Here is a 13,408-nt window from a genome sequence, read left to right as displayed (position 1 = left end):
AACGTGAAATGAGGTGCTTTGCTCAAGAACACAATGCAACACCCACTCTGGGAATCGAACCCATGATCTCACAATCACCCTAACCACTAAGTCATGCAACTTCATTTTATATATATATATATATATATATATATATATATAAATAAAAACAAATAGTAAATGAGTATATGCATATATACGTACAGGTATGTGCATACCGACATCCACCTGTATGTATAGGTGCATATTTGGGTACAGTATATATATATATATATATATATATATACACACACACACACATACGTCTCTATATCTATATATATTCACATATACACATATATAAGGGATGACCACCAGGTGGACATCCCTTATACACGTGTAGTACAATTTTTTTCAGAATTTTCAGATTTTTTTATATGCTAGGCCACTTGGTTTTAAATTGAATTAATATTCAATTTATCACCCTATCTATATAAATAATATATTCACATATATATATATATATATATATATATACACACACACACACGCGCGTCTCTATATCTATATATATTCACACACACACATATATATATATATATATGTATGTATACATACACACACACACATGTAAGTACTTCTTTTTCCCCCACCCTAAGGCTATACAGAAGTGATTTCTTCCATGTTGTTTAACCTTTGTTATCAGTGTACCTTTGATACCTTTTAACATAGTTATCAGTTCTAAGTAGGGGTCACACAAGTTTATAAACAAGTTTGGTGAATCGTGGTAAAGAAAAAGTAACAATAGGAGAAAAAGGAAATAGAGTTTATTTCTCTTGAACATAAAAGATATCATAAACTGATTAGTGGACAGAGTTAATTACTAGATGATGAAATACATACAGACTATTTCAAATACCACTCAGTAAAGTTACAGACAAATACAACCAAATTTTTTTCCTGTCCAACAGATTTAGATAATTGCTTTTCTTACATTTTTTCCCCCCTATATCTATTGAAACTGTTTTTAAGATGAACTCTTACATATGTTTTTTCCAGTTGTGATTTATTGTTAAAAAAAAAAATTAAGAAACTTGCTTCCAAACCATGTGGATCTTGGGGTTCAATCCCACTGTGCAGCACCTTGGGCAATTGTCTTCTACTATAGTCTTAGGCTGTTCAAAGCCTTGTGAGTAGATTTAATAAACAGAAACTGAAAGGAGCTCCCATCCCATCCCACCTCTCTCTCTCTCTCTCTCTCTCTCTGTGAGCACACCCTTGTCTTGACATCACATGATGGCTGCAAAATAGGATTCACCATCATACAAGTGATGATGTTCATCTTTAGACTTTTGTAAAAGAAACATGTTTGGCCATAGAGAAATATTATCTTGCCAGGAGTCAAGTGAGGGTTAGCAACATATGTGATGGGGTGGCAATGCAGGTGATGGGGAACAATGCTGGTGAAGGAGTGGCAATGCAGGTGAGGGGGTAGCAACATGGAAGAGGGAGTAACAACGTGGGTGATGGAGTAGCAATGTGGGTGAGGGTTAATGACGTGAGAGAGGGTTAGCAACATGGGTGTAGTTAGTGATGTGAGTGAGGGTTAGTGACACAGGTGGGGCAAAGGAATTCTGGGTGAAGGTTAGCAGTGCAGGCAGGGGTTAGTGGTGTGGAGTAGGGGCTAGCAACACAAGTGAGGGTTGGCAACAACAAGGGCATGCAGCTGCATAAAATTTGCCTCGTTGAATTCCATTGGACCCATGCAAGTATGGAAAAGTGGACATTAAAATGATGATGATTGTATGAGTCAGTCTTACAACTTCTAAAGTTATGAGACTAATACATCTCCTTTTATTAGATTTTAATTATTAAAATTCTAATATTTACATGAATTCATTACATTATAATATTTCAGTTTTCATTTGTTAACATTTCAGTTCATGTTTATAAAAGAGAAAATTAATCAATATATGAAACAACATAATCCATTCTGTAGTTTGGACTGGATGACAGTGTCTGGCTACTTATCATAGCCTTTCAGAACATGCGGCAACAGAGACAATGGCCAATCTTTGTTGTTGTGTGTATCATTTGATTATTGGTGTACTTTTTTTCTCCTTTTTTTTTTGCTGTTGGATACTTATGCTATTGCCAACCATTTTATAACATAGACTGGAGTCACATAAAATGCACTTGTTTTCGTGTGATATAAAAAGTATCAGTGTCGTATAAAAAGCACCCATGCTGGTGTCACATGAAAAGCATTTGTGCTGATGCTACTTAAAAAGCACTTGTGCCAGTGCCATGTAAGAAGCACTTGTGTCGGTGCTATGTATGACGTATCCATGCCAGTTCCGCATAAAAAGTACCCAGTACACCCTATAAAGTGGTGGGCATTATGAAGGGCATCCAGCCATAGAAACCATACCAAAGCAGACAATTGGATCATGGGCAGCTCCTGTCAAACCGTCCAACCCATTCCAGCATGGAAAACAGATTAAATGATGAGGATGATGGTGATGATGCCTGGATGCATTTTCTTGTACCTCTAAAGAAGCTAGAGAAGTTATCTGCCAAGATTGAAGAGTCTTCACCATATAACAGTTTGTATTCAGAGATATTGCTCCCCCTACACAGGCAGCCTTTGCCGTGGCTTGAAGAGCTCACATTTTCTCCATGTCCTGAAGAGGGGAAGCCACATCCTTCCATGAGAATAGCTATGAAAGTGGGATTCATGACGATAGTCTAAGAGCACTATAAATAAAAGTTGTCTCTATATCCATAACAAAGCAAAAATTCATTCAGATAATAAAATATTTTGATGAGTACAGGCATCATCAACATTGCTTTGATGTCCACTTTCCCATATTTGAACAAGTTAGATGGAATTATTGAGGCAGATTTTCTATAGCCGGAGGCCCTTCTTGTTGCCAACCTTTACCTGTTTCCAAGTAAGTTAACATTTCCCTATGGTCAGACATGTTTCCACAGAATATTAGAAGTGAAGAATACTGCTGTTTGACAGTGACACTTGTTTACAACCATCATGCCATGCCAGAACAAGGAGTCACAAACTCTCTCTCTCTAACACACACACACACGAGTACATGAGGGGCTTCTTTCAGTTTCAATCTACAAAATCAATTGACAAGGCCCAAAGCCATAGTAGAAGAGACTTGTCCAAAGTGCCATGCAGTGGGACTGAACCCGGACCAATGTGGTTGGGAGGCAAGTTTCTTGATCACAGAGCCATGCCAAGAATATCAATACTGGTATTTTCAATTTACACCATCACTCACCTTCTGGTTTCAGTCACTTGACTATGGCCACACCTTCAATAGTTTGTCTGATACATATTTTATTGGCCTCAGGAGGAAGAAAAGCAAAATCAACTAAATCGTAGGGGTATGTAACCAGAATATAGAGAGATGTAATTGATTCTGCCATCTCCTGCAGATATATATCATCAAGTTAATGTGTACTTTCCCATGCTACATGGATCAAATAGGATTCATTTAGTAGATTTTCTTTGACAGAATGTTCTTTCTATCGCCAACCACCATCTGTTTTCAAGCATGATAATATTTTCCCATGGCTGTACAAACTTTCGCCACAGATTGGAACTCTGGAGTATTGGTTGCATGACAATCATAATCTGTTGTGCAATGTCATTACAAGGCAGCACAAATGCATGCACAAACAAATATTACAGGGTTCTTCCAGTTTCTGTTAACCAAATCTGCTTATAAGGATCTCGTCAGACCAGGGCTATAAAAGAAGACACTTTCTCAAACAGCCGTGCATTGGAATTGAACCTGAAATCTCATAGTTCAGAAGTCACCTTCTTAAACACAGAGCCATACTTACACCTATATAAGCTGCTAACAGGAAACCATAACAATTATGGCACTTTCTAAAGATTATCATTCCTTCTAGCATTGCCAAACAGCACTGATGTGACCAGGCAATGTCCTGGCTATTTGGCCCCAGACTACAGCACACGTTCTTTCTCATCATTCATGCAGCCACTAATCTTGGTGACTGCACAGCTATATCCACCGCAACCACCCTTCTTTTTTTTTACTGACTTATCCTTTACTCGCAGCCTTTGGCTTTTCTGCACAAACATTTGCCATATCCATAATGACACATTTTCTGCTTTCCACAGTAACTCATGGATCATATATTTCCATTTCCTCATAGCATTCCAGCCTCTGTCTCTGAGAGAGGGGGGGAGGGGGAGAGGGAGGGAGGGAGAGAGAGAGGGGGGGAGGGAGAGAGAGAGAGGGAGAGAGAGAGAGAGAGGGAGAGAGAGAGAGAGAGAGAGAGGGAGAGAGAGAGGGAGAGAGAGAGGGAGAGAGAGAGAGAGAGAGAGAGAGAGAGAGAGAGAGAGAGAGAGAGAGAGAGAGAGAGAGAGAGAGAGAGAGAGAGAGAGCAGGTATTACTTCCATAATTACACGGTTACCAGTAGCAGCTTTCCATCAGCCTGTAATGGAAATCACACACAATAGGCTTCTGCAATATTTCTAACACATTTCCTTTGCAAAGCATTGGGAGGAGAAACTAACCCCAGGCGCCATGCAGTAGAGCTGAACCCAGAATAATGTGACTGGGAAGCAAACCTCCATACTGCCTTACCCACATCAATTTCACAGCTAGTTTCTGACAGTAAGTCAACTAATTAAATAGTAACAGTGTTTGCCAAGAAGTACAATTCTTTTAACAAGATAATTAACTTTGATTACATAAGAAAACTTGGAGCCACTACAACACTGGACGGAAATGAAAGTGAAAGATCACCAGTTCTGTTCTAATGTCTAACAAATTTCTGACCAAATAAAATATTAGTGTCAAACTTAACAACTTTTCTTTCAACTTACTTTTCTTTTAATTAATTCCAGCAAGTTTTCTTTGCCTTTCACAAAATAATTATGTTGAAACTGTAAATTATCCTTTTCTGTCTTGAGAGAGCCTTGCTCTAAGTTAATAACTTTTCGGAAACCATCTACAAAAGATAAAGAAAGGATAAAAAAAAAACATTAATAGCAATAACAACAGAAACCACAAATACAAGTATAAGATGAATTTTGGTAAGGCCAATATGGAAAATAAATTTAAATGACAGTGAATTCAGATAAATCAAATCAACACTAAAAAAAAATACAAAAAAACATTAACTAGTTAAAAGGAAAGAATAACCAAAATTTTAACTGCAATAGAAATTTTTATTACACAGATTACCTTCAATAATGGAATGCAAATTTACATGACACAATGTACAAAAGAACTCTCTCCCTTTAATTCTCTAGTATTTAAGCCAACCATATCCAGCCCAAATATTCTACTTATTTCATGTTCAAACTGGCCAGATTTGGCCTCTCACACCTATCCTACAATGTTATTCTAAAAATAAACAATCAAGGAATTGTATCAGACTGCCAGAAGGGAAGTTAGGAGACAGGTTTATTTAGCCAGAGGGGAAGCAGATAAGAAAAAATTTGATATTGTTCTGCGCTGTGAGTACCAAAGACTTGAGGTATTTCATGTTGAAAGACAGTGTGTGAGATAGAATCGTGATGTCGTAGGAGAGAAATGTGTCCACATGGATGATGGCTCGCTTGCATTAAACAAGGCTGCAAAGAGAGAGGTTTGGAGAGAAAAATATATGGGTTTGTTTCAGGAAAAAGCACCACTGATGCTATATTCCTGGTAAGGTGGGGGTGGATGCTCTGAGAGTGTAGCTGCTAGAATAAGAATAGCCTGGGCAAAGCTCAGAGAGCTCCTACCTCTGCTGGTGACAAAGGGCCTCTCGCTCAGAGTAAAAGATAGACCGTATGACGCATGTGTACGAACAGCCATGCTATATGGCAGTGAAACATGGGCCATGACTGCTGAGGACATGCATAAGCTTGCAAGGAAAGAAGGCCAGTATGCTCCGCTGGATGTGTAATGTCAGTGTGCATACTAGACAGAGTGTAAGCGCCCTGGGAGAAAAGTCGGACTTGAGAAGCATCAGATATGGTGTGCAAGAGAGCCGACTGTGCTGGTATGGTCATGTGTTGCGACTGGATGAGGACAGCTGTGTGAAAAAGTGTCATACCCTAGCAGTTGAGGGAACCTGTGGAAGAAGTAGACCCAGGAAGACCTGGGATGAGGTGGTGAAGCACGACCTTCGAACATTGGGCCTCACCGAGGCAATGACTAGTGACCAAGACCTTTGGAGATATGCTGTGCTTGAGAAGACCTGACAAGCCAAGTGAGATCATAACCCGTGGCCTATGCCAGTGGTGTACAACCAGCCCACTTCATTCATTGGACAATAAACTTTGCTTGTCAAGACCTGTTGAGGCAAGTGAAATCAAAATTGCTGACATGGCCGATGACAGTACTGCCTGATTGGCACTCGTACCAGTGGAACATTAAAAGCACCATCTGAGTATGACCGTTGCCAGGACCACTGACTCTCATGCCGTAAAAAGCACCATTTGAGCGTGATCTTTGCCAGTATCACTTTACTAGCACATGTGCTGGTGGCACATGAAAAACAACATTCGAGCATGGTTATTGCCAGTGCCACCAGACTGGCTCCCGTGCAGGAAACACATAAAAAAACACCTTTTGAGCATGGTCATTGCCAGTACCGCCTGACTGGCCCTCGTGGTGATGGCACATAAAAGCACCCACTACACTCTTGGAGTGGTTGGTGTTAGGAAAGGCATCCAGCTTTAGAAACTTTGCCAGATCAGATTGGAGCCTGGTGTAGCCTTCTGGCTCGCCAGTCCTCAAACTGTCCAACCCATGCCTGCATGGAAAGCAAACGTTAAACGATGATGATGATGATGATGATGGTGATGACATCATTGTAATCTTGAAGCTTTGAGATAATGCATGATTAATTCAAAATAATGTGAATGAATAAGCATTGTATTTGACAGAATAATCTGAATGCTAAAGGATTAAGCAAATATAGAATATTCTTGGGTAAAAAAAAAAATTCTAAGTACAGAATACTTTCAAAGACTACTTTGTTACATTCAAAACCTGTTAAATAGTATAATTCAATATGACAAACAACAGGTTATAAAATATACAGATGCAAGCTTGGCTATGTGGTTAAGAAGTTTGCTTCTCAACCACAAGATTTGGGGTTCAGTCTTACTGGCAGCAGCTTGAGGAAGTATTTTCTTCTGTAATCCTGGGGTCAATCAATGCCTTGTAATGAGAAGTTTATAAAACTCATCATATATGTTATGTAAGCATGTGCACATGTGCGTTTGTTTACATTTCCATGCTTCGCATGAAAAAGCACTAAGCTACAAATGCTGAAGCTTACTGTCATTCTTTGTCAACAAATTATCTACTTATTCTGATCTTTCAAAGACATATGGAATAAAACTCCTTTACTTGAAATATGGGTATAGGTTAGTAACAGGAAGGACACCCCTCTGTAAAGCACTGCCATAACCCTTTAGCATTTAAACTGGTCATATCCAACCCAAATATTCTACCTCCATTATGTTCAAACTGGATAAATCTGACCCCTCACACCTACTATACAATATCATTCTAACAATAAACTAATACATCATCAAACACTTCAAGCTAAAAGATAATTCATGATTAATTCAAAACAATATGAATAAATAAGCATTTCATTTAACAGAATTATCTGAATGTTAAAGGGTTAATAATATGTATTCTTCTAACCCATGCTAATATGGAAAAACATGTAAAATGAACAAAGACATGATATTTGTTAAGTAGAGGAGGACGTAATAGATTCCAAGTAGAACATTTGATGTGAACATAAATGTTAAGAAAACAACTATTCAACAATTGCATTACCACATACATACATAAAAAAAAACAGGAGCCTTTACATAGTCAATCAACCTGCTACAAAAGAAGTAGCAACCAAATATCCCTCAAACCACACCCTGCCATTTTAGAAGACATACTAGATAATGGAGTTCAAGTTACACTATTTAGAGAATAAAAAAAAATCCAAGACTAATATAGACTATACATTAAAATGATGCATTTATTATCTGCTAAGATAAGCTAAGCTGATACTTTAAAAAAATTAACCAATTACTTAAAATAGATATTTAGCATATAAACAAAGAGAGTAATTGACATATAACTTAGGTTATTTGCAATGTAAATTTACATTAAGTTATTATGCATGAAATAGTATCATAGATTTTATCAGGATGGTCGTGGCTTCAAAGTCTTTGATCATAGAACTGTTTGGTAAGTCAGAAGACCCAACAACAGCAATGTGTTTAAAGTTTATTATTTTGGATAGATCGTATAACTGTTTTTATTGCTTTTAACCTGCTTTCACTAGAAATTGTCAGCTAGCTACAGAATTTTTTTAAATTAAAATTCTATGCTACTATCAGAATAAGTGTCATTACTGTCTATAAAATATGTAATCACTTACACTAGTATATAGGTAGGGTAGGGATTTATGATCAGCCATCAAGCATTTGCAAGTAAACTTTAACCCAATCAAACCAACAGAAAAGTTCACATATGTAATGAATTATCAAGAAACAAGATAAAAAAAATCAAGAACATTCTTTACAAGATCTGGGATAGTAAAGCAAACTAAGTAATTTGAATAATCTAAACAAAAATGAGCTAAGAGAAATAACTCCAAGTGACCAGCAGTTCCACTTGAGAAGGGGACATAATCTCCGGACTGAAAAATTCTCCAAAACTGACATACCATTAACCCATTAGCATTCAGATCACTCTTGTCAAATGTAACACTTATTAATTCACATTGTATTGAATTAATCATGCATTATCTTGTAAGTTTGAGATTTCAATGATGTGATTGCTTATTTTTAAAATGACATTGTAGGGTAGGTGTAGGAACCCTGATCTAAGACAGTTTGAACAAAATACAGGTAGAATATTTGGGCCTATATGGCCAGTTTGAATATTGAAGGGTTGAGGAAAAGGACACGCTTATTATTTGGAAATAAGAGGACAGCTGAGGACATGTGTTTCTTGTTCAATAGCTTTCATCAGTACAATTGTCCAACCTTATCTCCAGTAGCTAAAGGATTTAGTCAAATGCAAAACAGAGTAGAAATCAATTATGGCTGAGGAAATTTGCATAATGTAAATAAAATTTGAGGTGATAAAAATAACTCTAAATGGCCAATGGCATGTATTTGAACAACAAAGACAAATACAGATATGTTAAATACCATACAATAAACATTCTTGATTTATTAACATTATCTCCACCTCTAGAGGGTGTACCATAATGTTTTCAATAAGTAAATATGACAAAATCTTAATGGCTGCAGTCACATGACTGAAACAAGTAAAACAATAAAAATCTATGCCATTTTAATCCGGAGCAAGGCCGGGTATCTCTGATAGTAATAATAATAATAACCCTTTCTACTAAAGGCACAAGATCGAAAAATACCTTAAGAATGAGAACTCAGGTTCGAAATTTCCCCCAAGACACCTCATGAAACGTTGTGTTAACAACAAACAAGATGAGGACAAATATCCGTCAAATGTAAATAATGTCAACAATTCCTCATCTCTTAAATATAGAACTGTAAAAGCACAAGGCCTGAAATTTGGGAGAAGGGGACTAGTTGATTACATCAACCCCAGTATTTAATTGGTACTTATTTTATCGACCCTGAAAGGGTGAAAGGCAAAGTTGATCTTGGGCGGAATTTAAACTCACAACGTAAAGATGGACAAAATGCTGCTAAGCTTTTCATCTGGTGTGCTAATGATTGCCATCTCATCGCCTTAATGATGATGATGATCATAATAATAATTCTTTCTAATTTTGGCACAAGGGCAGCAACTTTTAGAGGAGGGAGTGAGTTGATTACATCTATCACAGTACTTGACTGGTACTTAAATTGATGCCAGAAGGATGAAAAACATCTACTAAATCTACTGACAAGACCTTGATCAGGCTGGAGCTATAGTAGAAGGCACTTGCCCCAAAGTACCAGGTAATGAGACTTGGAATGAATGGGGCATTCAAATAAAAGTAAAGCAATGTCATTTAAAAGTGGAAAAAACAAGCAGAATCTCTTCAAATAGAAAAATATTTCAGTAACTCTTTTATTTTTTAATGGGCTAAATTAGAAAAGAATGATTATTCATCAAAACTGACCAACAATAGAATAAGTCACTCCTCCATATCAACAGGCTATTAAATAATGGAACTAAAACAATGACTGTAATGCCATCTGTCCAAGTCAGTAATGGAAGACTGTTTTCCTACTTTGAGAATAATCAAATCAAGTTTAAGGGCTTCTATGAAGTAGGGCATAGCAGAAGCAATTGTTTCTAAGAATAATATGTTAATAAATTTTGAATTTGAATTTCTGATTTTAGACTCCATTCTATACATGCAGTTTCTTTATAATAAATGTTTTAAGGACAAAATTTTCAATCTCTTACAAAATATGTAATCTTCCTTGTTCTATTGTAATGTAGTCTTCTAATGTAATCTTCCTTGTTCCATTGTAATGTAATCTTCTCATGTAATCTTCCCTGTTCCATTCACTTGGATTTGTTATTCAAACAATGCTTTAATATCATTGTGAAGTTGTTCAATATTTTTACTTTTAATCAAATTCTTTGAGTAGCATATACTTCAGATTTTTTAACTAGTCAGGATTTTTTTTTATTTAATTCTGATAATTTATTTCTTTTATATCCTTTTGATAAAAACAGAGCTTTTGTTTGTTTGTTTAATATCTTAAATTTTTTTCAAGTTTTTACCCTATGTTTACTATTACTGAGTTTTCTAATTTCTTTAATGAATATTTAAAAAAAACAAAACACTAAGGCAAAACTGTCGCCTTTTGTATGGTAAGATACTAAAAAGAAAAAAGTTCTGTTTGGTGAAGTACAGACTTAGTCTAATTTCAAATAAAGGGATAAAAGTTGGTGTTACCATAAATTGAGGGGTCTGGATTAAAGATTTTGTGTATGAACTCCATAGTCTTCATTCTCAGAAACTAGAGACATTAGACCAAACAACAGAGACTCCACTGAAGACATACAAAAGCAAGTATTCCACCAGGTGATAGATCAGGTCTAATTCCCACTCTACCAAATATCCAACAACTGTATTTGTCTAACAAGGCTTGAGGTAACCTGAAGCTATGCTAGAAGACACATGTTTACCATACCATGCAGCAAGATCAAATACAGATTGCCAAGTGAAATATTTGACTACGATTTCATTAAAATGTTGAGTTATCTATTACATGATTAAAAGTAAGAATAGTAATTCAACCCTTTAGCATTTAAACTGGTCATATCTGGGCAAATCTGGCCTCTCACACCAACCTTACAATATCATTCTGAAAATTAACACTTTCCTCATCAAAATCTCATAGCTACAAGATAATGCATGATCAATTCAAAACTATGTGAATAAATAAGTCTTATATTTGAAAGAGTAATCTGAATGCTAATGGATTAATGAAGACATATTCTGATAGATATCCATTAAGACCTCTTATTTTTATTCTTAGACCTAAATATCTAACATAAGGCATGATGTAAATGGTTAAGCCCAGTAAATAAGACTAGAGTAGTCTGTGTAAGTAAGTTATTAAAAGAGCTGCAATAAAGTGGTTTGAATAACACTGTGAACAGCTAATACTCATGGACTAATTTGATGGTTTGCTGGACAAGGCTTGCTAAATGAAAGATCTAGTTAGTATTAGGCGTGGAACCAGTAATAACATGCTTCTATAAGTGGGGTCCATATGTACAAGGATTAAAACAATATGTAAAAAGTAGAATGAGTGTGTGTGTGTGACAGAGAGAGAGAGAGAGAGAGAGAGAGAAAGAGAGAGAGAGAGAGAGAGAGAGAGAGAGAGAGAGAGAGAGAGAGAGAGAGAGAGAGAGAGAGAATTATGGTAGCCCTTTAGCATTTAAACCAGTCATATCCAGCTCAGATATTCTACTTGTTTTTGTTCAAACCAGCCGGATCCAGATCCTCACACTTTCCCTACCATGTCAATTCTAAAAATAAATATCATATCATGGAAATCTTGAAGCTGCATGATAATGTATAATAAATACAAAAAAATGTGAATAAATAAGCATTAAATAAACAATCATTACATTTGACAGAGTAATCTGAATGCTAAAGGGTTGAAGTAAATAAAGACAAAATGAAAGGAGAAATTAATTCATGCAAAGATTGAATGTGCAATGTGATCTTGAGTGGTTGATGTACGAAAGAAACAACTGTATTAATATAAATCATAAAAAAGGACATTAAGAAAACGATTGCAAAATACAATCAGCTAATAAGGAGATAGGAAGCCAAATGAATACAAAGTCAGATATAAAAGAAAGATTTGAAAAGTAGACCTAACATCTGAAATAAAACAGGCTAGAGGCAGATGGAAAGTAGCTGAAACATGGGGCTGGATTTGGCTGCTGATATTAGTAAGAAAAGGGTGAAGGCAGTGAGCTGACAGAATCATTAGCATGCTGGATAAAATGCTTAGTGGTATTTCTTTATTTTTTACATTCTGAGTTCAAATTCTGCAGAGGTTGACTTTGCCTTTCATCATTTCAGCAATAGGGTTGATGTAATTAACTATCATCCTCTTCCCAAAGTTTAGGTCTTGTCCCTATAGTATAAAGGATATTAGTAATAACAGAGGGGAGGAGGCTATATGCAGTGGATACTACTTAAGACTGCAGAGCCAACAGTAATTCAGACTTTACAACTAGTCTTATTTATGTCTGTCTTGTATCACAACTTGTGAGCAACAGCAACTGTGTGGGCTACAAAATCCAACGCTTCAATTACTGCATTTCACACAGCAAGAATGTCTGTAACTGAATGTAGAACAAATACATCAATGGACAGAAAACACCAGATGGTGTGAGCTGTTGCCAATAGAATGGCAGTAGATAGATATACACACACACACATATATATATATATATATATATATATATATATATATATATATATATATATATATATATATATATATGCTTCCCAACCACATTGTTCTGGGTCCAGTCACTACTTGGCACCTGGGACAAGTGTCTTCTATGACAGTTTCAGGCCAGCCAAAGCCTTGTGAGTGGATTTGGTGGACAAAAACTGAAAGCAGTCTGCCATACTTATTACACACACATGTGTGCGTGTGCATGTGTACGTGTATTATATACTAGCTGAGTAGCCCATCATTTCCAGGTCATTTTCACAATAGAATGCCTTTATTTCAATTATTCTATATTCCATGTCAGACCATGTCTTCCCCGACAGATAGGCTTTTTGGCTAGGATGGATTGTGCATTATTTGGGGCAATTTATAATGACTTGATAAATGAATATTTTGGCTTTTCCATTTGGTGGATAGATGTAAATATTCTCTTTTTTACTTCCTACTCTTGAACATCTAAC

The 13,408-nt window shown here is 36.2% G+C and overlaps 1 protein-coding gene across 11 annotated transcripts in view; it reads right to left on the bottom strand.

Moving 5' to 3' along the window:
• The window catches only part of LOC106876922 (heat shock factor protein 1), a 115,550-nt gene that overhangs the window by 44,369 nt on the left and 57,773 nt on the right, over positions 1–13,408 (bottom strand). For all 11 annotated transcript variants that reach the window (XR_016241664.1, XR_016241667.1, XR_016241666.1 and 8 more), the window contains exon 2: positions 4,842–4,966. The gene's annotated coding sequence lies outside the window, so the exon portion shown is untranslated. The remainder of the gene's footprint in view (positions 1–4,841; positions 4,967–13,408) is intronic.

This window comes from Octopus bimaculoides, chromosome 4 (assembly GCF_046866305.1).
Source record: "Octopus bimaculoides isolate indiv1 chromosome 4, ASM4686630v1, whole genome shotgun sequence".
Lineage (NCBI taxonomy): Eukaryota > Metazoa > Mollusca > Cephalopoda > Octopoda > Octopodidae > Octopus > Octopus bimaculoides.
This window is presented reverse-complemented; position numbering and strand designations above follow the sequence as displayed.